Genomic DNA, 21971 nt, shown 5'->3' with positions numbered 1-21971 from the left:
TTGCCCTCCAGCTTCTTTTTACCTCAATAATTATTGGGTACAGTGGAAAAAAGCATTGGGATTAGAAGAAGAAGACCCAGTTCAGATCTATGTACTGCTATTTCTTAGCCTTGTGACTGTGGGCAAGTCATTTCTCTGAGTCTCATTTCTCCCTCTATAAAATAAGGAAGTTAGGGGAGGCTAGGTGGCACAGTGAATAGAGCACTGACCCTGGAGTCAGGAGGACCTGAGTTCAAATCTGACTTCAGACAGTTAACACTTACTAGGCATGTGTCCTTGGGCAAGTCACTTAACCACAATTGCCCTGCCCTTCCCCCTCCAAAAAAGGAAAAAATAAAAATAAAAAGGAAGTTGAATTCAGTGATCTCTCAGGTCCCTTTTCTCAGTTCCAAATACTATGATCCTAATAGTCAGGAAGCTAATGTCCTAGGAAGTGATTTCCTCCCAGGAACTAAATATCTAGGTCTTCTAAAGTAAGTGGAACAAACTGGTTTGTGACCTTGGACAAGTCATTTAAACTCTCAGTACTCTAGGCAATTTTCTAAAACCATAAATTACAGACAACATCTGCATTAATAGAGGGAGTTTTCTCATCTGAGAAAACCTTTCTATCAATGAAATCACAGGTCCAATCAATCCCTTTCCTTCTCATAGGACTTGAGAATAAAAATCTGGTTGATAGTTTGTAAACAAAAAGATTTCAAAATCTCTAGGAAATTGCTGCCAATCTTTTCACTGTGCCAATGCATATTCTTTTCATTGTGGACTGAGTTGTTAATATTCTTGTAGTTGTATATTGCAGGGTGCCCCAGCCTCCTGGTACAGTTTTGAGTTATTAAAACTTAAAGCGCAGAATTAAAAAAAAATAAACTGTGTTTTTTTTTTTTTTGGGGGGGGAGGGAGGGAGGAATCTTAATGTAGATAAGATTCCTGGTGAACACTCTGGCTGTGGGAATGGGAACTCCATTGATGGTGAGGAATCTGGGCCTTGTGCACTCCCTGGTCCTGGTTCTCCTGGAGAGTGTTTCAGAAACTATAAGTCATGGGTGGTTCTACTGGAGTTTCTTCTTGGCCACGCTAGCCAGCTGAGTGAAACACTTTGGGAAAATCCCAATGTGACCCCAGCAATGGCCCTCCAGCCACTTGTAATTAACTTCAGAGAGAATGTCCAGGGTATCCCCTTTCTAGAACTCTAGATCTTTTGGTCCCTATGCAGAGTAGCTGTACTGGACAACCACTCAATAATGCACACACTGGCCTTAACAGCATTCTGTTCTCTGACACCAGAGTCTCAGTCTTTTGCCTGCTTTGCCTCCTGCCACATCTTTTTATACACCTTTTTCCCAGAAATTGTAATGAACTTCCAACTGTCCCAGTGGCTATAATTGAGCTGTGCTAGAGCTAATTATTGCAGGAGCTTGTCTCTCAGCAGGGCTCAGAAGACAGGCACAGATGCTCCCCCTTTTCACCTCCAAGGTCACAGTGAAGCTACAATGCACTGAAGCTGAGAGATGTGACTGGGTTGCTAAATACCTCTCCCTGGGCTGGTGGGACCAATGTTTCAGGATATACTGTGGAGCCCAGGCTGAATACTTCAGGAGAAGGGAGTTATTGAAGTGGAGAAACTGGCTCTCCAGCTTGATTTAAATAAGACCTTTCAGGCTGTCCTTTTAGGGGTGAATGTGGGGTTTCATTGTGAATTTCTTGTTTATCTCCTTTCACATGGTTGATTGGCCCCATCAGGGAGAATGGCCAGTCAATTCCCTGTTGTCTGAGAGACTCAGAACCAATGTACTTGTCATTGCGATTGACAGAAATAACCTTGGACTTCCCCAGGAAAACCATGGAATTCAGCTGCTCTATATCCTTCTTTGAGGGGTAAAAGATCTCACTCTTAGAAATTTGCAGAAGATCCAGAAAGATTTCTTTCTGCACCCAGTCCAGGGCAGACTCTAGACTGAACTCCCTTCTGATCCCTTGGAGATGGCTTTTTCTAAGCTTCAAGTGGCATTGCACAGCCACCATGTTGTACACCTCCTAAGCTTGAAGCTTGTATTGCAAACTGCATTGTAAACCCAGTCATTGAAGGTATTGTTTCTCATGTTGAGCAAGGTCAGCGTATAGTCAGAAAGAGCTCCTGGGAACCTTTGTTGAAAGTGAACCATTCCTTTCAGGAGGAATGTAACAGCCAGACAAAAGTCCTTAGTCACTGTTTGATCCAATGCTTGCAGGGCTGCCTCTGGATTCCCAGTTAAGTAGGTGCACACAGCCCATGTTGAAGCAGATCTTGGTAGATCCTTCAATTCTAGAGAAAAGTTCCAAGGCCAAACCCCTGTCTTCCCTATCCAGAGCCTGGACAGCTTCATGCCAGACTTTCACCAAATCTCTGTATGACCCCAAAGTGGAGTTGACCTAGCTACTCTGTGGGAAATAAAGAAATCTTTGAAAAGATATAGAGTGAATACCTTATAGCTGCAATGTTTTCTACATCATTTGTTTTTACACCTAATCATATATGTCTTCTTTCCTAAAACTTTTTTTGACTTCAAGTTATTTATAATCTATTTCTTATGCTCTTTAAATATAATATAGAGCACATAAAAAGTGCAAGTCCAAAGCTAGTATTCTGCTCAAGCATGTTGAATTAAATTGAATTTCATAGATTCCTCTGAATCAGGAGTTCTCAAATCATTTTCATTTTAGGCAATCTGTGGACACTTATTGACTCCTCTCACAATGATTTTTTTAATATATAAAATAAATAGAATTACAAAGGAAACCAATTACATTCTATTATAATTATCAAAAGTGAAAACAAACAACACAAGCACAGAACCTGAGTTAAAAACCCCTACTTAAATCAAATTATCAAATGTCAGGAAAAGACTGAATCTCCTCAACAGCTGAAAACCAATAAAAACATCAAACGTTATTTACCCTGAGGAGAGGTAAACAGGGCCATGCATGTTTAACATACAAGTGAAAAGAATGATGAATATGGACACATGTGGAGGTGGGATGGGGTGAGCACCCAATAAAAAGCAAAAAAAAAAGATTTTTTTATTAGACTGCACATGGATCTTGGACATGAGAATAATTTTTTTTAATTTTTTTTTTTTGCTTTTTGTAGGGCATTTGGGGTTGAGACTTGTCCAAAGTCATACAGCTAGTTTGTGTGTGTGTGTGTGTGTGTGTGTGTGTGTGTGTGTGTGTGTATGTTAAGTGTCTGAGGCCAGATTTGACTCAGGTTCTCCTGACTCCAGGGCCACTGCATTCACTTTACCAACTGTGCAAGTTAAGTGACCTGCTCAAGGTCACACAGCTAATGTTAAGTATCTGAGGTCATATTTGAACTCAGGTACTCCTGACTCCAAGGCCAGTGCTCTATTCACTGAACCACCTAGCCACCCAGAATAAATTTTTTAAAGATAAACTTGAGTAAGAAGCAGAATTTTTAAAGTAAGTTCTTAATGACAAATCTTCCTGAAGAAAGCACCAATGGATTAAGTTCCCTTTAGGATACTAGGGTTACATATATCAGTCTTGATCTTTTCACCCAACAGGAGTTCTGAAGGCTATTCTCTGTGTCTTAGAGAGGAAAAAAGGGATACAAAGAGAAGGGAACACAAGTGGCAGAGTTGGAAGTAACAAGTTTTAGTTCTTTTTGAGCCCCGTACAAAATTTATGCAAGGCAAAAATAGAAAAAAAAATGTGCCCTTAAATCCATGTTTTAAAGACAAATTTCTTGTAGTTGCTATGGGACAGCCCCTTTGGTAGTGAGTATATCAGAAAAAAGTTATAGTCCAGGAGTTCTTGGTCTGTAAGAGAAACAGATATAGTACCAAAGAAGAGGCATTAGTATCACTTAGGAAGGGAGAAAGATCAGAAAATCAGACCTAATAATAAACAGAGGGTATTGTTCCTGAATTGATTAGCCATTTCAATGAGAAGCAACTAAAGAGGGCATGTTTACTCATCAGGGAAAAGGAAGAGAAACCCTAAAAGTGTTGGGAAGAAGAATCCTGACATAAACAGATATAGAGAAGAAGAGTGTTGATGACAATGGCAGAGAAGTGGGGAAGGGGAGGAGGGACCTGAATACCAGTGTGGACTCCTAGTGCTACTGTTATGCTGTGACAACAGTAATTAACAGTAGGCTATTTGAGAATTTCAGGGTTGTTAGCTCTTGGTAGAACCTAGACTGGCTGGTACCATTTTATAGTAATGGGATGAAATCCAGTCCAATTGTAAGAGAAAATAATGTAAGGGAGTTCATTATCTTTGGGGTCTTCATTGCCTTCTATGTGCCCTGTGTAACTCATTATGCCTCTACCAGACTAGAGAGATCAGGGAGTATATTTTATGTGTGTCTTCCTTGTAGAATAGCCACAAAAGTATGTGTTTTATCTGTCTGATGCCATGAAAGCAAGGGGTACTCAAAGCAGAAACTGAAAGAATTAGTCAAGGATTAGATAAATGGCCCCCAAAACTTAGCCAACTGTTAATTGAATAATCTTCCCATGACCTTCCCTTTCCTGAGGCATACTAACATTACAGTTCTAGGAATACTACAGTAGACAGTGATGCTATTTGCTCATTGTCTCTGATAGAGAGAGGAAATAATCTACAAGGCTCCTGTTTTACCTCATAAGCTTTTACAACCATTATATAAATCAAACTATCATCAAGCATTGATTAAACATCTACTATGTGCCAGACACTGCTAGGTGCTTAGTACACAAAGACAAAAGTGAAAGAGTCCTTGCCTTCAAGGAGTTTGCATTCTATATAGGAGACAAATGCATATACATTATATACACATATATACATATACATACACACATATAATGTGTACATGTATGTATATACATACACACATATAACATGTATAAAGAGAGAAGTAATATATGTGTGTATACATATATATTTATGTATAAATTTGTGGACAGGTATACATGAGCATATGGAGAGATGACAGGAGAGAGATATAATAGTTCCTAGGTACTACTTTTACAATCTACACTCACCCTCAGTTTAGGATCTCTAAAGAGGTGACTATGTACTATTACTCACTAGAATTAAATCTAATTGACTGTGTTTCTAGGAATAAAGGTCTTGAATACCAACTGTTGTGCTCCCCAAGAACAATTTTAGCCTTCCAGATCTAGTTAGCTTATAGAAAATACATTTCATAAGGAATATAGAAGGGACAGTTGGTACAAAACCTCCCTCTCCACAAAAATATGCAATACCTATGGGGAATGCGAGCTCAAACTTAAAAATAATGATTATAAGGAGTTTAACATGATAATTGACACAGATTAAGCTCAGTATTCTTTTGTTGTTCAGTTGTTTCAACTATATCTGACTCTTTGTGACCCCATTTGGGTCTTTCTTGGCAGATTTATTGGAGTGGTTTGCCTTTTCATCCTCCAGTTCATTTCACAGATGAAGAACTGAGGCAGAGTTAAGTGACTTTCCCAGGGTCACACAGCTAGTAAAGTATCTGAGGCCAGATTTGAACTCAGGAAGATGAATGTTCCTCACTTCAGGCCCTGCACTCTATCCACTGTACTACCTAGCTATACTACAGCTCTACATGAATGTTAGCTATTATCATTAAAATGCAATAGTAGTAGGGGATATATATGAAGAATATGTGTGACAGTGGAGTACCTCAAAAATCCTGACCTTAGAAGTCCTTTTTCCCATTTCTAGAGTCTTTTTGAAAATTATTTTAGCTATCTGCTGGCCAGACCATTCAGTCAGGCTCCCAGGATCATTACCTTTCCTGAGTCAATAACTGGTGCTTTTCTCTGCTGTGAGAGGACATACTGCCTAAAGCTGGAACTACTTTTGTTTTGCTTTCCATCTATTTGCCCTCACTGTATCTTCACAATCCTAATGAAGATGTTTCTACAGTTATTGACCTCTACCACTTCAGTGAATAATATTGGCTATTAAAGTCATTCAGCTCTGACAGCTAATGGGACATTTGATAGGAATTTTGAATCTCTTGAATTCAAAAGTTTACATCCCATTTTGCAGTACTTTTTCACCTAAGATCGGGAAAAAATACATATAAAGAGGTGACCATGAGCTCACACATGGACTGGTAGGAAATCAGGTTGTGACCCTTCCCCCATTCAACTCTCTGGCAGGCAAAGAACTTGAGAGACAGAGACAGACAGACAGACAGACAGAGACAGAGACAGAGAGACAGAGAGAGACAGAGAGAGAATGAACCCCTTTTATATTCCCACTGAATTTAGGCTCAGCAACTTCTAAATCATCCAAACTTAAGCTTCAGTGACCAGAGAAAGTATGAAGAGAGAGAGAATCATAGGGACTATTCAAGTGTGAGGGTGATTAAAGATCCTTAGTTTAGGGAGCAAGGGATAGGATAAACTTGGAAGAACCCTGGGCTTTGGTCTTATTTGCTACATATGCCTACACAGCATGTGCATCACTGAAATTGCACCAATTAATATGATTTGAGGCCTGACTCTTCATCCAGGAGAGTCACCATTTCTCACATAGGATATCCTCAGAGTGAATTTGAAACAAATGGAAAGAGAAATGAAATGACTATCAATTGAGTTTGGAGTTGTTTATGTGGGATTGATAATCCAACTCAACTCCTAGCTGCTTTGAAGACAACCATGGTGAGTAGGAATGGGGAAAATTTCTTTTTATTAAGCATGAGGTCAATTCACTGGACTGATTTTTTTGTATATCATTAGTTTGCTATTGTGTAAGAATAAAGAACAACTGAGAAAGCTACTTAAGTTAGAGATCATTGATTTAAAATCATGAATCTTTCTCTCTTACAGAGGTGACCACATGTGTTTAACCCTATATACATTAGAAGGAAAAAAATATTTAACATTCTGAAGATGTTTAATTGACTCGAAATTGAATAGCATTTACCATGACTTTGAATACTACCTCCTGCAAGAATAGGTTCAATTTCTCATTGAAGTTCTGATCCTTCCTGGGCAGAATGAAGGCTCACTACTAGAGCACAGCCTCTGTGGGCAAGCACCAATTAGCCTTTGCTGACACATTTAGTGAACATTTATCTCATTTACTCGCTCTAAAAGCTAGGTTTTAGCAAGTTCTAGAGATAGATCAGTGGATGAAAAGCTGTCCTTGCTAGTGGTTTCTCATCTACAAAATGTTCTCTTTTCTTGTTTTCTTCATGTTTTCTTCTTTCCTTAGAGAAAATATACTAGTGATTTTTTTTATGTTTTGTTATGTATAAAAGTATATCATAAAACCTTTTCTTCAAGTAAAGCAACTTAGTTCAAATAAAGCAACTTAACTGCTGTAAGTGAGGAAATTGATAACTATTAATAAAGGTGAAAATCAGATAAAGAAGTAAAACAAGGAGAAAAATCTTATACAACCCTTTAACCTTAAACAAGGTAGAACCAAAATGGATATTCAAATAACAGAGAAGCAAAGAAAATGCTTTTGTTCTGTGTCTGGTGGAAATGAGAATCACTTTTTTTTGTATTTAACTCAAACTACTCATATAAGGAGATTTCCATTTCCCTTTCCTTTATAGAGATTACCTCCCCCCCCAAATCATAGGGACATCTCACTTTAAACAAATCCATATCCAAAATATATAATTATGGAAATCATACACACAACAAAAAAACTAATTCTAGGAAATTTCTAAAACAAGAGAAACTAGGGGTTAGATTAATTTTGGAAAGCTAAGTCAGGTTCCTGTCTGAACTGGGACTTATCTCTGAATAGCTTCAGTTTCAAAAGTTCCTGATGAAAACAAAGTTCTACTTTCTCCTTTTTTTTGTTTTTGTTTTTTGGAGGGGGAAAGGTAGAGCAATTGGCGTTAAATGACTTGCCCAATGTCACATGGCTAGTTTTGTGTTAAGTATCTGAGGCCAGATTTGAACTCAGGTCCTCCTGACTCCAGGGCTGGTGCTCTATTCACTACACCACCTAGCCACCCCTTTTCTATTTTTTTAAGCCTACATGGAATTTAATGCAGTGGAAAGAGTCCTAAGAGACTTAGGGAATAGTCCAGACCCTTTCCTCTATTAATAAAATTCAAAAATTCAATTCAACAATAACTTAAATAAACAGTATGTGTTAGATCCTGTGCTAGATATTGAAAATAGAAGGACAAAAATGAAATAGTCCATGCCTTCAAGGAATATAGTATTGCATCCAGCCACCCACCTCAAGGATCTTGACATCTGATTTATTGAGGAAGCCCCTTCACCCTTGAGGGCACTTCTTCTGAACTTCCATTTAAGGAGAGTGCCCAGGTCAGCCATTTCTAATTCCTCTCCAGACTGTGATGCCTCAGCTCTTTATCCTGAAGTCTCCCTCCAGCCTTGGAATCTACACACCAGATACTTTGTCTGCCCCATCCCACAACAATTCTTTATAGTATTGAACTAAGTGCTGGGAATACAAATACAAGTAGAAAGACATTATCTGTCTGCAAGGAGCTTGCATTCTGATAGGGGAAGACCACATATATAAGAAATCTATAAATCAAAGTTATGTATTTTATCTTTTGTAATTGCCTCTATCTGTTGTTTGGTTTAAAATAAATCTCTTACCCATAACTGTGAGAGGCATTTATCTGTTTATCTTTTATTTTTTTATATAATATGGTCTTTAATATTAAAGTTGTATAGTCAGAAAGAAATCAAATATTGTGAAGCCAGACAGGATCACACAAGATTTAGTAACTTCTACATTATGGGAATGGAGGACTGGGAATATTATATTCTAGAAGGCAAAGTAGTCAGAATTACAACCAATAATAACCTACCTGGCAAAACTGAGTATAATCCTTTAGGAGACAAAGGATATTTAATGAAATAGAGGACTTCCAAGCATTCCTAATGAAAAAACCAGAACTGAATAGAAAATTTGACATTCAAACACCATACTCAAGTGAAGCATAAAAAAAATCAACATAAAAAATAATATGGGACTCAACAATGTTAAACTCTTTACATTCCTATATGGAAAGATGATACATGTAACTACTAAGAACCATATTATTATTTGGGCAGTTAAAAAGATTCTACATAAACAGAAGGAATGTATTTGGGTTGACTATATTAGGATTATCTCAAAAAAATAAAGGAGTGAGAAAGATGGATGCACTGGGAGACAGGGGAAGAGAAAGGAAGAATAAGGAAAATTATTTTACATAAAAGAGGCATGGAAGGAAAAGCTTTTTTTTTCCAGTGGAGGGGAAAATGGGGGAGGGGGAGAGCTTAGGTAATGCTTGAACCTCACTCACATCTAATTGGTTCAAAAAGTGAAGAACACACACACACGGGTTTAGAAATCTAACAACCAAGAAGGAAGCAGGAGGGGAAGGAAATAAAAGAGGTAATAATGTGGAGGGTATAGCTTAACAAAGGTTGTGGTTAGAAACAAAATAGATTTTTGAGATAGCACAAAGTAAAATGAGAGAGAGAGAGAGAGTAGAAGAAAAAGAAGAAAATAAGGTGAAGGGAGATACAGAATTAACAATCATGACTAAAAATGTAAATGGGATGAACTCAACCATAAAATGGAAACAGAGAGCAGAATGGATTAGAAACCAGAATGCAACAACATTTTTTTTTTTACAAGGGACACACTTGAAACAGAAATACACACAAAGAATTAAAATATGGGGTTGGAACAGAATCTATTGTCTTCAGCATCTGAAGTAAAGAAAAGAGGGGGATTGCAATCATGACCTCAGATGAAGCAAAAGCAAAAAGCAAAAAAAAAAATTTTTTTTAAGATAACCAGGGGAATTACATTTTGCTGAAAGATGTCATAAAAAAAGAATATAGAAAAATTTTAGAGCAAGTTTCTTTGATAAAAGCATCTTATCTCAAATATAGTGAAAATGGAGTCAAATTTATAAAAATAAGAACCATTCCTCAATTGGTAAATAGTCAAAATATATGAACAGGCAACTTTCAGGAGAAGAAATCAAAGCTATCTGTAGTTATATTTTTAAAAAGTGTTCTAAATAACTCTTTATTGGAGAAATGCAAATTAAATAACTCCCAAGTACCACCTCATACCTATCATAAATTACAAATGCTAGAAGGCATGTGAGAAATTAGGTACACTTATGAACTGTTGGAGCTTTGAATTGATCCAATCATTCTGGAGAACAATTTGGAAGTATGCCAAAAGGGCTATAAAGGTGTGTATATACCTTTTGATACAGTTCTTTAGTTAGTTTTTATTTCCCCAAAAAAAGATCAAAGAAAAAGGGAAAGAATGTATACATACAAAAACATTTATAATATCTCACTTTTGGGGGTGGGGGTGGAAAAGAATGAGAAATTGAGAGGATGCTCATCAGTTATGGGATGGTTTAACAAGTTATGTCATATGATTATGATTGATTCCTTTTGTGCTATAAGAAATGATAAACAGGATGATTTCAGAAAAATCTAGGAAGACCTATAAGAACTGATGCAAAGTGGAATGAACAGAACCAAGAGATAATTGTACCCAGTAACAATATTGTAAAGATGATCAACTGTGAAAGATTTCAATAATCAAAGTCAATTCCAAAGGACCCTTTTTTGAAAAATGCTATACACCTCCTGAGAGAGAACTGATGAACTCTCAATACATGATTTTCTTATCTATAATTAATAACATATTGTTTACCTTATCATTGAGTGAGAGAGGGGCTAAAGGGAAGGAGAAAATTTTAAAATCAAAATTTTAGAATAATTTTAATATAAAAAATAACAATTTAAAAGATATTAAGTTGCATAACCATTTACAATGCATTGTGAAATATGGTGTAAAGGTGTTGGTCTAAGTCCAGTTTCTGCAATATTACCTTACAATTTTTCCAGTAGTTTTTTTTCAAGTCAGGAAATTTTCCTAGGTAATTTATGTTTCAGGTATTTTATCAAATACAAGGTTATTCAGTAGTATTATTTCTGTTTCTCTCTTGTCTAATCTGTTCCCCTTTTTCTTTGATCTTTTTATTGGGGAAGTAAAAACTAACTAAAGAACTAATTGAAGCCTCAATTAGTATCTGTGCTAGTAACTCTAGAATTTTTCTAAGTATACCATCAGCAAAGAGGGAAAGTTTTATCTCCTCTTAACCTGTCTTTATGAATGAAACCCAATGAAATCCCTCAGATTGCCACACTGCTTCTAATCCAGTTCATATAACAACCATCCAGTCATCAGTCCATATGAAGGTTGGACTGAGCAACTACTTCTTCAGGTGTTACAACCCTTAAGACCTTGGGCACCATTGGCATCAAAACGAATACTATTTAATTAGCAAAAATAACATGAAAGCAGATAGATTAACATCTTCTTTGCCATGAAGCATTTTCTTCTGACTTGCAGCCAAAACCTACATGTCTGATCTCCCACTTTCAGAAGGAGCTCCTTGAGATCAGAGAGTGTCTTGCTATTCTATTCCTGTCCCTAAAATTTAGCAGTATTTTGCACATAATAAACACTTGAATTGTTTTTATTCATTCATTCACAGTATGTTCTTAATAAATGTTGATTGAGTGAATCTATTGTCATCTTTTGCACATCTAGACTAAATTCCTTGAATATTTATCTCATAGGACTCTGGTGTGTGTGTGTGTGTGTGTGTGTGTGTGTGTTCATATGGGCATACTTTGTAACTATAAATCACTTTGTAGAAGTAAGCTATCATCATTGTTTTTAGAAGCAGCTGGTGGTACAGTGAATGGAGCAAGGTCTGGAGACAGGAAGACTCAAGTTCAAATCTGGTCTCAGATATTTACTAATGATGTGATCCTGGGTAAGGCATTTAACTTTTGTTTGCTTCAGTTTCCTCAACTGTAAGGGTTGTTGTGAGGATCAAATGAGATAGTATTTGTAAAAGCACTTGCACATTGCTGGGCACATAGTAGACACTATATAAATGATTATTCCTTTCCCTTCTCCTTATTAGAACATAACTCTTTGCTTAGCGATTAATGACAATCCTCTATTTTTGTTTTTCAATTGACTATTCCTGCTCATGACTCTTAAAAAGTTGGATACTGTACAGATCATTTCCTTAAATTGTTTATTCAGTCAGAAAACAATTCACTCATTTAATTAATAAAATCCCTCTCTAGCCTAAAGCATATTAGAGAAATATACTTTCAAATGTTCTCCTTATTTTGAATCATTTAAGTCATGTGAGATTAGATCCAGAATAGATTTGCCATGACAGGAAGAGCTTGAAATATTAAAGGACCAGAATATCAGTTTGTCTCTTTCCCATTATGATGTAGATACCTGGGCATAAATTTATGTTATGTGACTACAAAAGGATGAGTTTTTTTTTCCCCACCTGGTTTGTGTAACTGGTAACACTCATTAAAAAACAAAACAAACGAAAAAAAAAAAACTCTTCATGCTTCTTCATTGTGTACTAGATTCAGCAGGAATGTTTAACAACTGACTCAAAAAACACATATACATAATATACTTTTAAATTAAATCTACATCATTAAAATTTTCTCCATCACTTTCTCAAGTCTAGGCAAATAACAAATAAATAAATCAAACTGTGATTTGTATCATTTGCTAGATTCTTAGTTGCAAATATTCAAATTGCAAGCTTAACAATCAGCTCCAGTTAGCCAGTTTGAACTGGCTCTAGCATACCCTTGACTGGGCTCCTACAATACTCTTTCCTATATTGGTAAATCAAAAGGGCACCATAATGCAGTTTTAAAATAAGTAACAAACATGCTAACATACATTTGGTTCTTTTATAGGAAGGTAATGTAATGATATAACTCAATGTAATTCAGTATGAACTAATTAAATACTTTGTGCCACACACTATGCTAGGTGACTAGAATACAGAGTCATAAAAAAAAGGGAAATTGTTACTGCTTTCAGGGAGCTTACCTCCTACTGGGAGAAACCATGTTGAAGGATTAATAAATATAAAATAAAGTGAAGGTAACTAACACTTGGGAGGATCAGAAAAGGAAAGGCCTCCAGTAGGAGGTAGCACTTGAATTAAGCCTGAATTTTCAATCCCCCTTGCTTTATCTTTTGCATTATTCACTGTGAAAAATATGGTGCTTCCTGAAGAGTTCACAAACAATTCAAAAAACAAGTAGGGGATTAATCTGTCTAGGAATCTACAACATATTTGTTTTCATATATGAATACTTTCACATCTGAATGAAGCAGCCCACAAGGAGCTGATTTAAAACATTCTGGCTTGTCTTTTAAATGATAAATGCCAAAGACTGGGATGTGGCATTATTTTTCACTTATATAATAATTGACATTATTTTTCATTGTAGTTATCATTGTGCCATATTCACCTACTAGATTACAAAATCCATGTGAAAAAGAACTATGCTCTTCCTAAACTCTGTATGTTACCCAGCACCTAGCAGGTCAAAATTGAAATCATTCAGTGCATTACATTCAGCCCAGGACCTCAGTGGGATAGTGAAAAATATACTTGTCAAAGTACCAAAATTCCTACCAAGTAATGATTTAGGCAATAGGCAATTAGCTGATTTGGAGTGAATATGCTTCTGAATGTCTGCCTGAACTTTTATTTTGAGTGATATTCATTAGGTAATCAATGAATAAAAACTTCCTCCAGGCTTTTAGGATTTATAGATAATTATACTACTGGTTATTAATAGATTAATCAATCGGTTATCATGTATCAAGCATTTATCATGTGCTAGGCATTGTGTAAAGCACTGGTGATACAAAGAAAAAGCAAAAATAGTCCTTGCCCTCAAAAAGTTTACATTCTAATGGAGATGTGATATATATATATGTGTATATATATACATAATAACACACATGCATACGCAAATACACAAGTATATATGTATATGTGTATATGTACATGTACAGGTACATGTGTATATGGGTATGTGTATATATATGCAAACTCAAATAGGAGATAGAATGTAGCCTTAGGTTTCAGAGGAAGAAATTCAGGTCATCAATAGCCATATGAAGAATTATCTAAGTCATGAATAATAGAGAAATGTAAATGAAACAACTCTGAGTTACCTCTCACATTCATTAGCTGGCAATTTGGGGGAAGGAATTTGGCAATTTGGGAAGGAAAATGAAAATGGTTGAAGGGGCTGTGGGAAAACAGGTACATTAATGCAATGTTGGAGGCACTTTCAAATAGTCTAGCCATTTTAGAAAGAAATTTAGAACTACGGTCCCAAACCTATTAAACTGTGTATACATTTTGACCTAGAAAAACCACTACTAGGTCTGGATCCTGAAGAAATTAAAAAAAAGGAAAAGAATCCCTATGTATGTGTATATATATATATATATATGTATGTGTATATTTATATGTATATATGTATATGTATATGTGTGTATACATACATATAGTAGTTCCTCATGTGGTAACAAAGAATTGGAAACTGAGGAGGTATCCATTATAGTATATAGAGATGATTTAACACTATTGTTATATGACATAATGAAGGAAATGATTTCAGAGAAACCTTGGAAAACTTATGAACTGATGCAAAATGAAGTAAGGAGGACCAGGACAATAATTTATATAATAATATTGTAAAGCAAAGAACTTTGAAAGACTTAGAAAATCCAATCGATGCAATAATCAATCACAATTCAAAAGACTCATGATGAAACATGCTATCCATTGTCAGATATAGAGGTGATGGATTCAGAGTACAGATTGACATGACACTCATATTTTGGATATGGATCACACAGGAATTTGTTTTGCTTGACTACACACACATATTATAAATGTGTGTGTGCATGCACATGCGTATGTATTGTGTGTGTGCATGCACATGTGTATGTATATACAAGTTTTATTTTTCTTACTTTCTTAGTGAGGGATACAGAGAGGTGGCAAAAAGAGAATTTGAAGCTGAAAATAAAATAAAATTATATTTTTAAAGAAGGAAGAAAGTTACCTTAGAGGGGAAAGCACTGCCTGGACAGTTCTATTAGAGAAGTGGTACTTAAGCTCAGTCTTAAAGGAAATCAGGGATTCCAAGAGGTAGAGATTAGGACATAGTGAATTCCATGCAGAGGGACAGATAGTGTAAAAGAACTAAATGACTGCATGGATAATAAAAATATGTATTAAGCCAGTCAACTAGCATTTATTAAGCATCTATTGTGTGCCTGGTTCTGTGCTAAGTGTTGTGGATACCAACAAAAAAATTTTAATTTCAATTTTACTAATCTCTCTTTTGTTTTTCATTATTTCTACTTTAGTATTTAATTGGGGATTTTCAATTTGTTCTTTTTCTAGCTTTTTCAAGTGCATGCCCAATTCATTGACCTCCCTTTTCTCTAATTTATTCATGTATGCACTCAGGGATATAAAACTTCACCTAAGAACTGCCTTTGCTGCATCCCACAAATTTTGGTAAGTTGTCTCATTATGGTCATTCTCTTGAATGAAGTTAGTAATTGTTTCTATAATTTCTTCTTTGACCCACTCATTCTTTAGGATTAAATTGTATAGTTTCCAATTTGTTTTTAGTCTATCTTTCCATGGCCCTTTATTGCATATGATTTTTATTGCATCATGGTCTAAGAGTGATGCAAAAATTTTAAAATGAAGCAAAAAATAATTCCTGCTCTCAAGGAACACATAGTCTAATGGGGGAGACAGCATGTAAACAACTATGTTCACCCAAGATCCAGACAGGATAAAGTGGGGGTAGTCTCAGAGAGAAAGCACTAAGATTAGAGAGAACTGGGAAAGGTTTCTTGTAGGTGAGACTTTTGCTGAGACTTGAAGGAAGACAGGGAAGGTAGGAGGTATAGATGAAGAAGGAGAGAGTTCTAGGCATGGGGAACAGCCTGTGAACATGTTTAGAGCTAGAAGACGGCACATTATGCATGAAAAACAGCAAGGAGACCAGTGTTACTGTATTGCAGAATATGTGGAGGGGAATGAAACATAAGGAAGAATGGAAAAGAAAAGACTAGGAAGGGGTCAGGTTATGAAGGGCTTTATAACTCAAAGAGAAAATTTTATATTTGATCCTGGAAGGGATTGGGAGTCACTAGTGTTTACTAAATGGGGAAGAGAGGTAATTATCATTTTCTAGCCCTCTGCTCTCCTGGACTTCATTGCTCCCTCAACATCCTGAGCCCCTTAGCTGCCCCAGTGGATAGAGCTCTGGATCTGCAGTCAGGAAAACCTGAGTTCAAATTCAGCTTCAGACACTTACTAGCTGTGTGATCCTTACTAGCTGTAAGTGAGTCCCTTAACCTCTCTTTGCCTTAATGCATTAGAGAAGGAAATGGCAAACCACTCCAGCATCTTTGCCAAGAAAACCCAATATGCAGTATGGTTCATAGGGTCATGAAGAGTCAGACATGACTGAATTACTGAACAACAACCACAGCAGGAGTCAAATTGAAGCCTGGCACATACTAGGAGCTTAATGAATGTTATTAATAAAAGCCTATATTGCTGGTCTCTAGAGTTTGTAGAGGGAAATAATGTGTAAGAAGTCTGGGAAGGAAGGAATGGGCCAGGTTGTGAAGAACTTTAAATGCCTAACAGTAGTTTATATTTGATTCTGGAAATAAAATGGAAATATTGGAGTTGTTTTTCTTTTTTTGGGGGGAGGGGATAGGGTGGTGAGAGAACAGGGAGGACCCAAACAAATCTAATTTAGGAAAATCCCTTCTGTATCTGTGTGGTTTGGAATAGACAGAAACTTGAGGGAAGGGAATAGAAGCTCACACCCAAGCATATAAAGAGTCAAAAAACCCTCTCTTTCCCCTTCCAGAGAACCTATAACTCCCAGGGACCCACACTTATTTAGACTTAAAGGATTTCCATGGATTAAGTCCCCCTTTCATCACTGTCCCAAGGCCCCAGACCCTGAAAGGAAAGCACTTTGGGTTGTTAGAGAATAAAGCACTATTTCTACCTCCCAGCCACCAAAAAAGTCATCCCAACTTATAGCCATTACCAGCTTGTTTCCCCTACTCTTATGTTAACACCACAAAAATGAATAGATGCTGAACTATACTTTGGAAATTCAGAAAATGGCACTAAAACAAACTTTAGTATAAAGCTTAAACAACTTCTAAGCTCACCCAAAATATCTTTATTTAAAGGTGAGATTATTACCATCCCCTCCCAACTCCCCCTTATAGTACATTCTACAAGATTCGCATAAATACATTCATCTTAAAAATGTAAAAATACTTTCTAGACAAGGCAAAGATATTTCTCCAAAATTTCTGAGAAAGAGATCTTCTAATTTTGTCATTTCAAATCTGCTTCCAAATCTCAGGTGAACTTTGAATGCTTTTATGTGGTTATTCTAGCCTTACTTTCAGTCAGGTCTTCTGTGAAAGCATTACGAACAACCTGAATCACCAAGGATTGGAGGTAATTTGAAGAGATCAAAGGGTTGTGCATGAGTTTGGGGGCATCTCAGGAAGCCCTATCATTGAAAGCATGATAACTCGGTATCATGAGTTGTTTGAGGCTGAGTGGTGTAGGCTCTCTGAATTTTACAAAGCAGAAAGAAAATTATCCACCTACAATTTCCAAGAGATCCACTGGAAAGTGAGCTGTTTCCTGAGAAAAGTCCTATTACCTTTAATTCAATTATACCCTGTGGACCTTAAGGTTCATTGAAAGCAAGGCAGCCTTTAAATCATCCATTTCTCTCGATGGTGCTCTGATGTTGTCCTTACTAACACAAAACTACTTCTAACTCAGCTCTGCCCCTTTTTAATCATAGCCTTCTCTTAGGACTTCTTGCTGTGGCACCCTTCTGACCTTCACCCAGCTTTCTCAAAGGACACTTGTAGTTCAGGAGTTAATGTATCCACTCTAAAACCCTGTTCCTTATCTTCATACAATTTAACAACTTTGAACTTTGTGTCCTCTTTTCTTTTTTTTTTCTTGTGTCCTCTTTTCACTGTCTTCCTCTGCTCATGTTACCACAATTTTGTTTGCCTAAGACAGTATAGATTCATTGTCACATCTCTTCTATGCTCCCATCACTGACAAATAATGAACAATTCTTTCATCAAATCATTTTTCAGATGAGAAAACTGCGGCAAAAAAGTTAAGATTAGATTCCTTCTCTATGAATCTATTTCAATAGTCTAACAGGAGTGGGGAACATGTGGCCTTCTAGGTCATCAAGTGTGGTTCTTTGACTGAATTCAAACTTCATAGAACAAATCCTCTTAATAAAAGGATTTATTCTGTAAAACTTGGACTCCATCAAAAGGCAACACCCAAGAACCTAGAAGACTACAATGTGACCTCAAGGCCACAGGTTCCCTACCCCTGGACTCTAAATATATCTATCTTCTCTAGCTTTTAATCTCCTCCACTCTGAACTGATGAGTGTAGAAACTATTTAGTGGAAAAGTGAAATTTTTAAAAATAATCTTCAATCATTGACAAAGCTAAGAATAAATGATTTTTTGGATTATCAGGTGGTTTATCCATTCCATTAATATTCAGTTGTTTCAGTCATGTCCAACTCCTCAAGACCACATTTAGGTTTTTCTTGGCAAAGATGTAAGAGTGGCTTGCCATTTCCTTCTCCAAATCATTTTTCAGATACGAAAACTGCAGCAAAAAAGTTAAGTGGCTTTCCCAGGGTCACACAATTAATATGTGACTTAGGTTGGATTTGATCTTTGGTCTTCCTGACTCTAGGCCCCATAATCTATCCACTCTATTACCTAGTTGCTCCACTGACATTAACACACATAAACAAGATTATATTTTCCCTGCCTTTCTCATGCTTTCACACACAAATATACAAACAAATTTGTGGTCAATTATAGTATGCATATGTATATTCTAACAGTTTAAATAAGTAGACCTAAGAATTAGAAAGATTTCATTTAACAAAAATTGATCTCTCATTTACATACATCATTAGCTCATAGATTCAACTGGAAAGGACCTTTGAGGACCATCTAACCTAACCCTCCACTTTACAGATGGAAAAACTAAGACCCAGAGAAGCTTGACTGAGAAGGTGGCCATGCCATGATTTAAAGCACTGGCCTTAAATCATTTGAAAAAAATTTCTGATTTGTTCAGTGGAAACATGTTTTCATTCTATGCAACAAAACAAAACAAAACAAAATGCAAACCATACAGTAAATATGTTTGTGCCTCTCTTGTCAATCAATAAACATTTATTAAGTACCTACCCTGTGCTAGTCACCATACTAAGAACTGGGGATAAAAAAAAAGACATTGCCTGTGTCATAGGAACTTAGACTCTATCAGAGGAAGAAAACAAAAAGAAGCTAAAATAGGGTAAGAGGTTTAGAGGGGGAGATAGTACCTGGCATAGGGCATCATGAAGTTCATAGGACTATAGTCAGTTGGGGAAATGAAGATATGACTGGTTTGAGTATCCTCCTTAAATGGAAACTGAGGGAGGAGCTATTTGTTCAGCCTTTGTCTTCAGGGCAGGGAGTGCTGAGGGTATAGATGAGGCAGATGAGGCATTGAGTACCAAGATTGGTGTAATCTAGAAGAAGAATGTGATTATTGTTGGGGTTCTGGGGTGCATGATGGGGAAGTTCAAAGGAGTGAAGCAGATGAGAAATTAAAACATCTTGTCTCCCTACACAAGCCTTGCACATATACAGAGTAGCCAAGATCATAAAAAATTATAGGAATACATTATTTCAGAACTAGAAGGGATCTCAGTGATCATCTTTCAAACTTGAAGAAGAATCCCTTCTAGCAAATGGTCATCTAGTCTTTGTTTGCACATGGGTGCTGAGAAGTTGTTCCCTTTGGAGGCAGTACATTCCATTTTTTAATAAGTCTAACAGAAGGTATTTGTTTTGTTTTGTTTTTCCTGATGACATGCCTAATTTTGCCTCTTTGCAACTTCTACCCATTGTTCACAGTTCTGCTCTTTAGAATCAAACAGAATAAGACTAATGACTTTTATACATGATAATCTTTCATGTACTTGAAAGTGTCACTTCTCCCCAGAGCCTTCTTTTTTCGAAGCTGAGTCAATCCATTACTTTAGCTGATCCTCATACATCAATCAGGGAGTTTAGACCCTTCATAATCCTGGTTGTTGCCTATAAATACTCTCCAGTTTCTCAATATACTTCTTAAAATGTGGTTCTCAGGATTAAGAATCATACATCAGATGTGGTCAGACCAAAGCAGAATATGATAAGACTCTTACATCCTTATTCTTCTCTTAATGTAGCCTAAGATTATATTCACTTTCTGACTTCCATATTCTACTGTTAATTTATATTAAACTTGAAGTCCTTTGAAATTCCAGATTTTCTTCAGTCAAACTGCCATTTCATCCTATCTCTCCCATCTTGGAACTGAGAAGTTGATTTTTTGGATCACTAGTGTATGACTTTATATTTTTTTTTCCTTTTTAAATTTCAACTGACTAGATTCAGCTCAATACAGTGGCCTGCGGAGATCTTTCAGATGCTAACTCTATCATACTAAGTATGTGTGCTAAGTATCCCTCTAATCTTTGTCACCTGCATATTTATTAAGCATATTGGGAATGATGTAGTGAAATGATACATAGAAAATATAATTACTTCCCTGATAAAAATGTTAAAGGACATAGGTCTGGGCACAAGTCCCTGAAGCCCTGATTGAAAAACCCCATACCAAATAGTTATCAAACCATTAATTACTACTCTTTGTGTTTAGTCTTTTAACCAACTACTAAAAGTAGGTCAGCCCACATTTTTATATATTTTCCACTAGAATAACGTTAGAATAAAACACTTTTCAAAAGTCTAGGTTAACTCTGTCTATCTATCTATTGATAGATCAAGGGGGATGTCTATGTACATATATGCAAACACACAAAAATAAATATGTCTATATGGCATATCTATCTACCTAGCTAAGTAGCTAGATAGATATAGATATATCAAGACAAATGCTATATATGTATGTGTGTGTGTCTGTAGGCATGCATATATATATGTGTGTATACACAAACACATATGTATAGCATGTCTATAGAGATCTATAGATCTTTATGTATGTATAGATAGTGATCTATCGATAGATGCTTATATATAAATATACATATATGTATGTATGTGTGCATCTCTCTCTCCATAACTCTTCCTGATTCCTCACCCTCTGTTCTTTTCACTATTTCACACTGTTGATGTTCTACATTGCTGCTGCTGCTGCTACTACTCCTTTCCATTTCTAAGATTATTCTACTCCGTAATTCAGTCTAGGTTTGTCTACCACTCAACTTTATATTTGTTCCTTTCTATCTTAAACTATTAACTGTTGAGGAAAGTTCTGATTTTTTTATGCTTGATCCTCTGCTAGCACAAGGTCTTACATGAAATAGATATTCAGAAATGATTATGAGACAAGCCTAAAATTATTATGATAGGAAAATAAGCTGTCAGAGAAATAGAAAAATCATGTCCTCATACTGAATAAAAACCGTAAGTATTAAAACAATATAAAATTCTTTCAGACAGGCATATAGCATGTTCAGAGAAAGATACAGTGAGTGGAACATGAGATTTTAAAAAAAGCATAAAATTCATGTATTTCAAGATCACCGCAGATGGCAACTAAAGTCATGAAATTAAAAGAAGATTCCTCCTTGGAAGGAAAGTTATGGAAAATCTGGACAGCACACTAAAAGGCAGAGACATCATTTTGCCAACAAAGGTCTGTATCGTCAAAGCTATGGTTTTTCTAGCAGTAATGGATGACTGTGAGAGTTGGATTATGAGAAAGCTGAGAGCTCCAGAATAGAGGTTTTTCAATTGTGTCTCAAGAGGAGACTTTTGGGAGTTCCTTGGGCACCAAAGACATCAAATCAGTCAATGCTTAAAAAAAATCAGTCTATTCGGACTATTCACTATACACACAAACCAACTCTCACAGTCATCCATTACTGCTAGAAAAACCATAGCTTTGA

The 21971-nt window shown here is 36.2% G+C and overlaps 1 pseudogene; it reads right to left on the bottom strand.

Moving 5' to 3' along the window:
• Positions 1-944: 944 nt before the first annotated feature.
• The window catches only part of LOC138147324 (NADPH oxidase activator 1-like), a 27818-nt pseudogene continuing 6791 nt past the window's right edge, over positions 945-21971 (bottom strand).

This window comes from Petaurus breviceps, unplaced genomic scaffold (genome assembly GCF_028583685.1).
Source record: "Petaurus breviceps papuanus isolate PSGF00001 unplaced genomic scaffold, PetGlider_PUasm1.0 90784, whole genome shotgun sequence".
NCBI lineage: Eukaryota > Metazoa > Chordata > Mammalia > Diprotodontia > Petauridae > Petaurus > Petaurus breviceps.
This window is presented reverse-complemented; position numbering and strand designations above follow the sequence as displayed.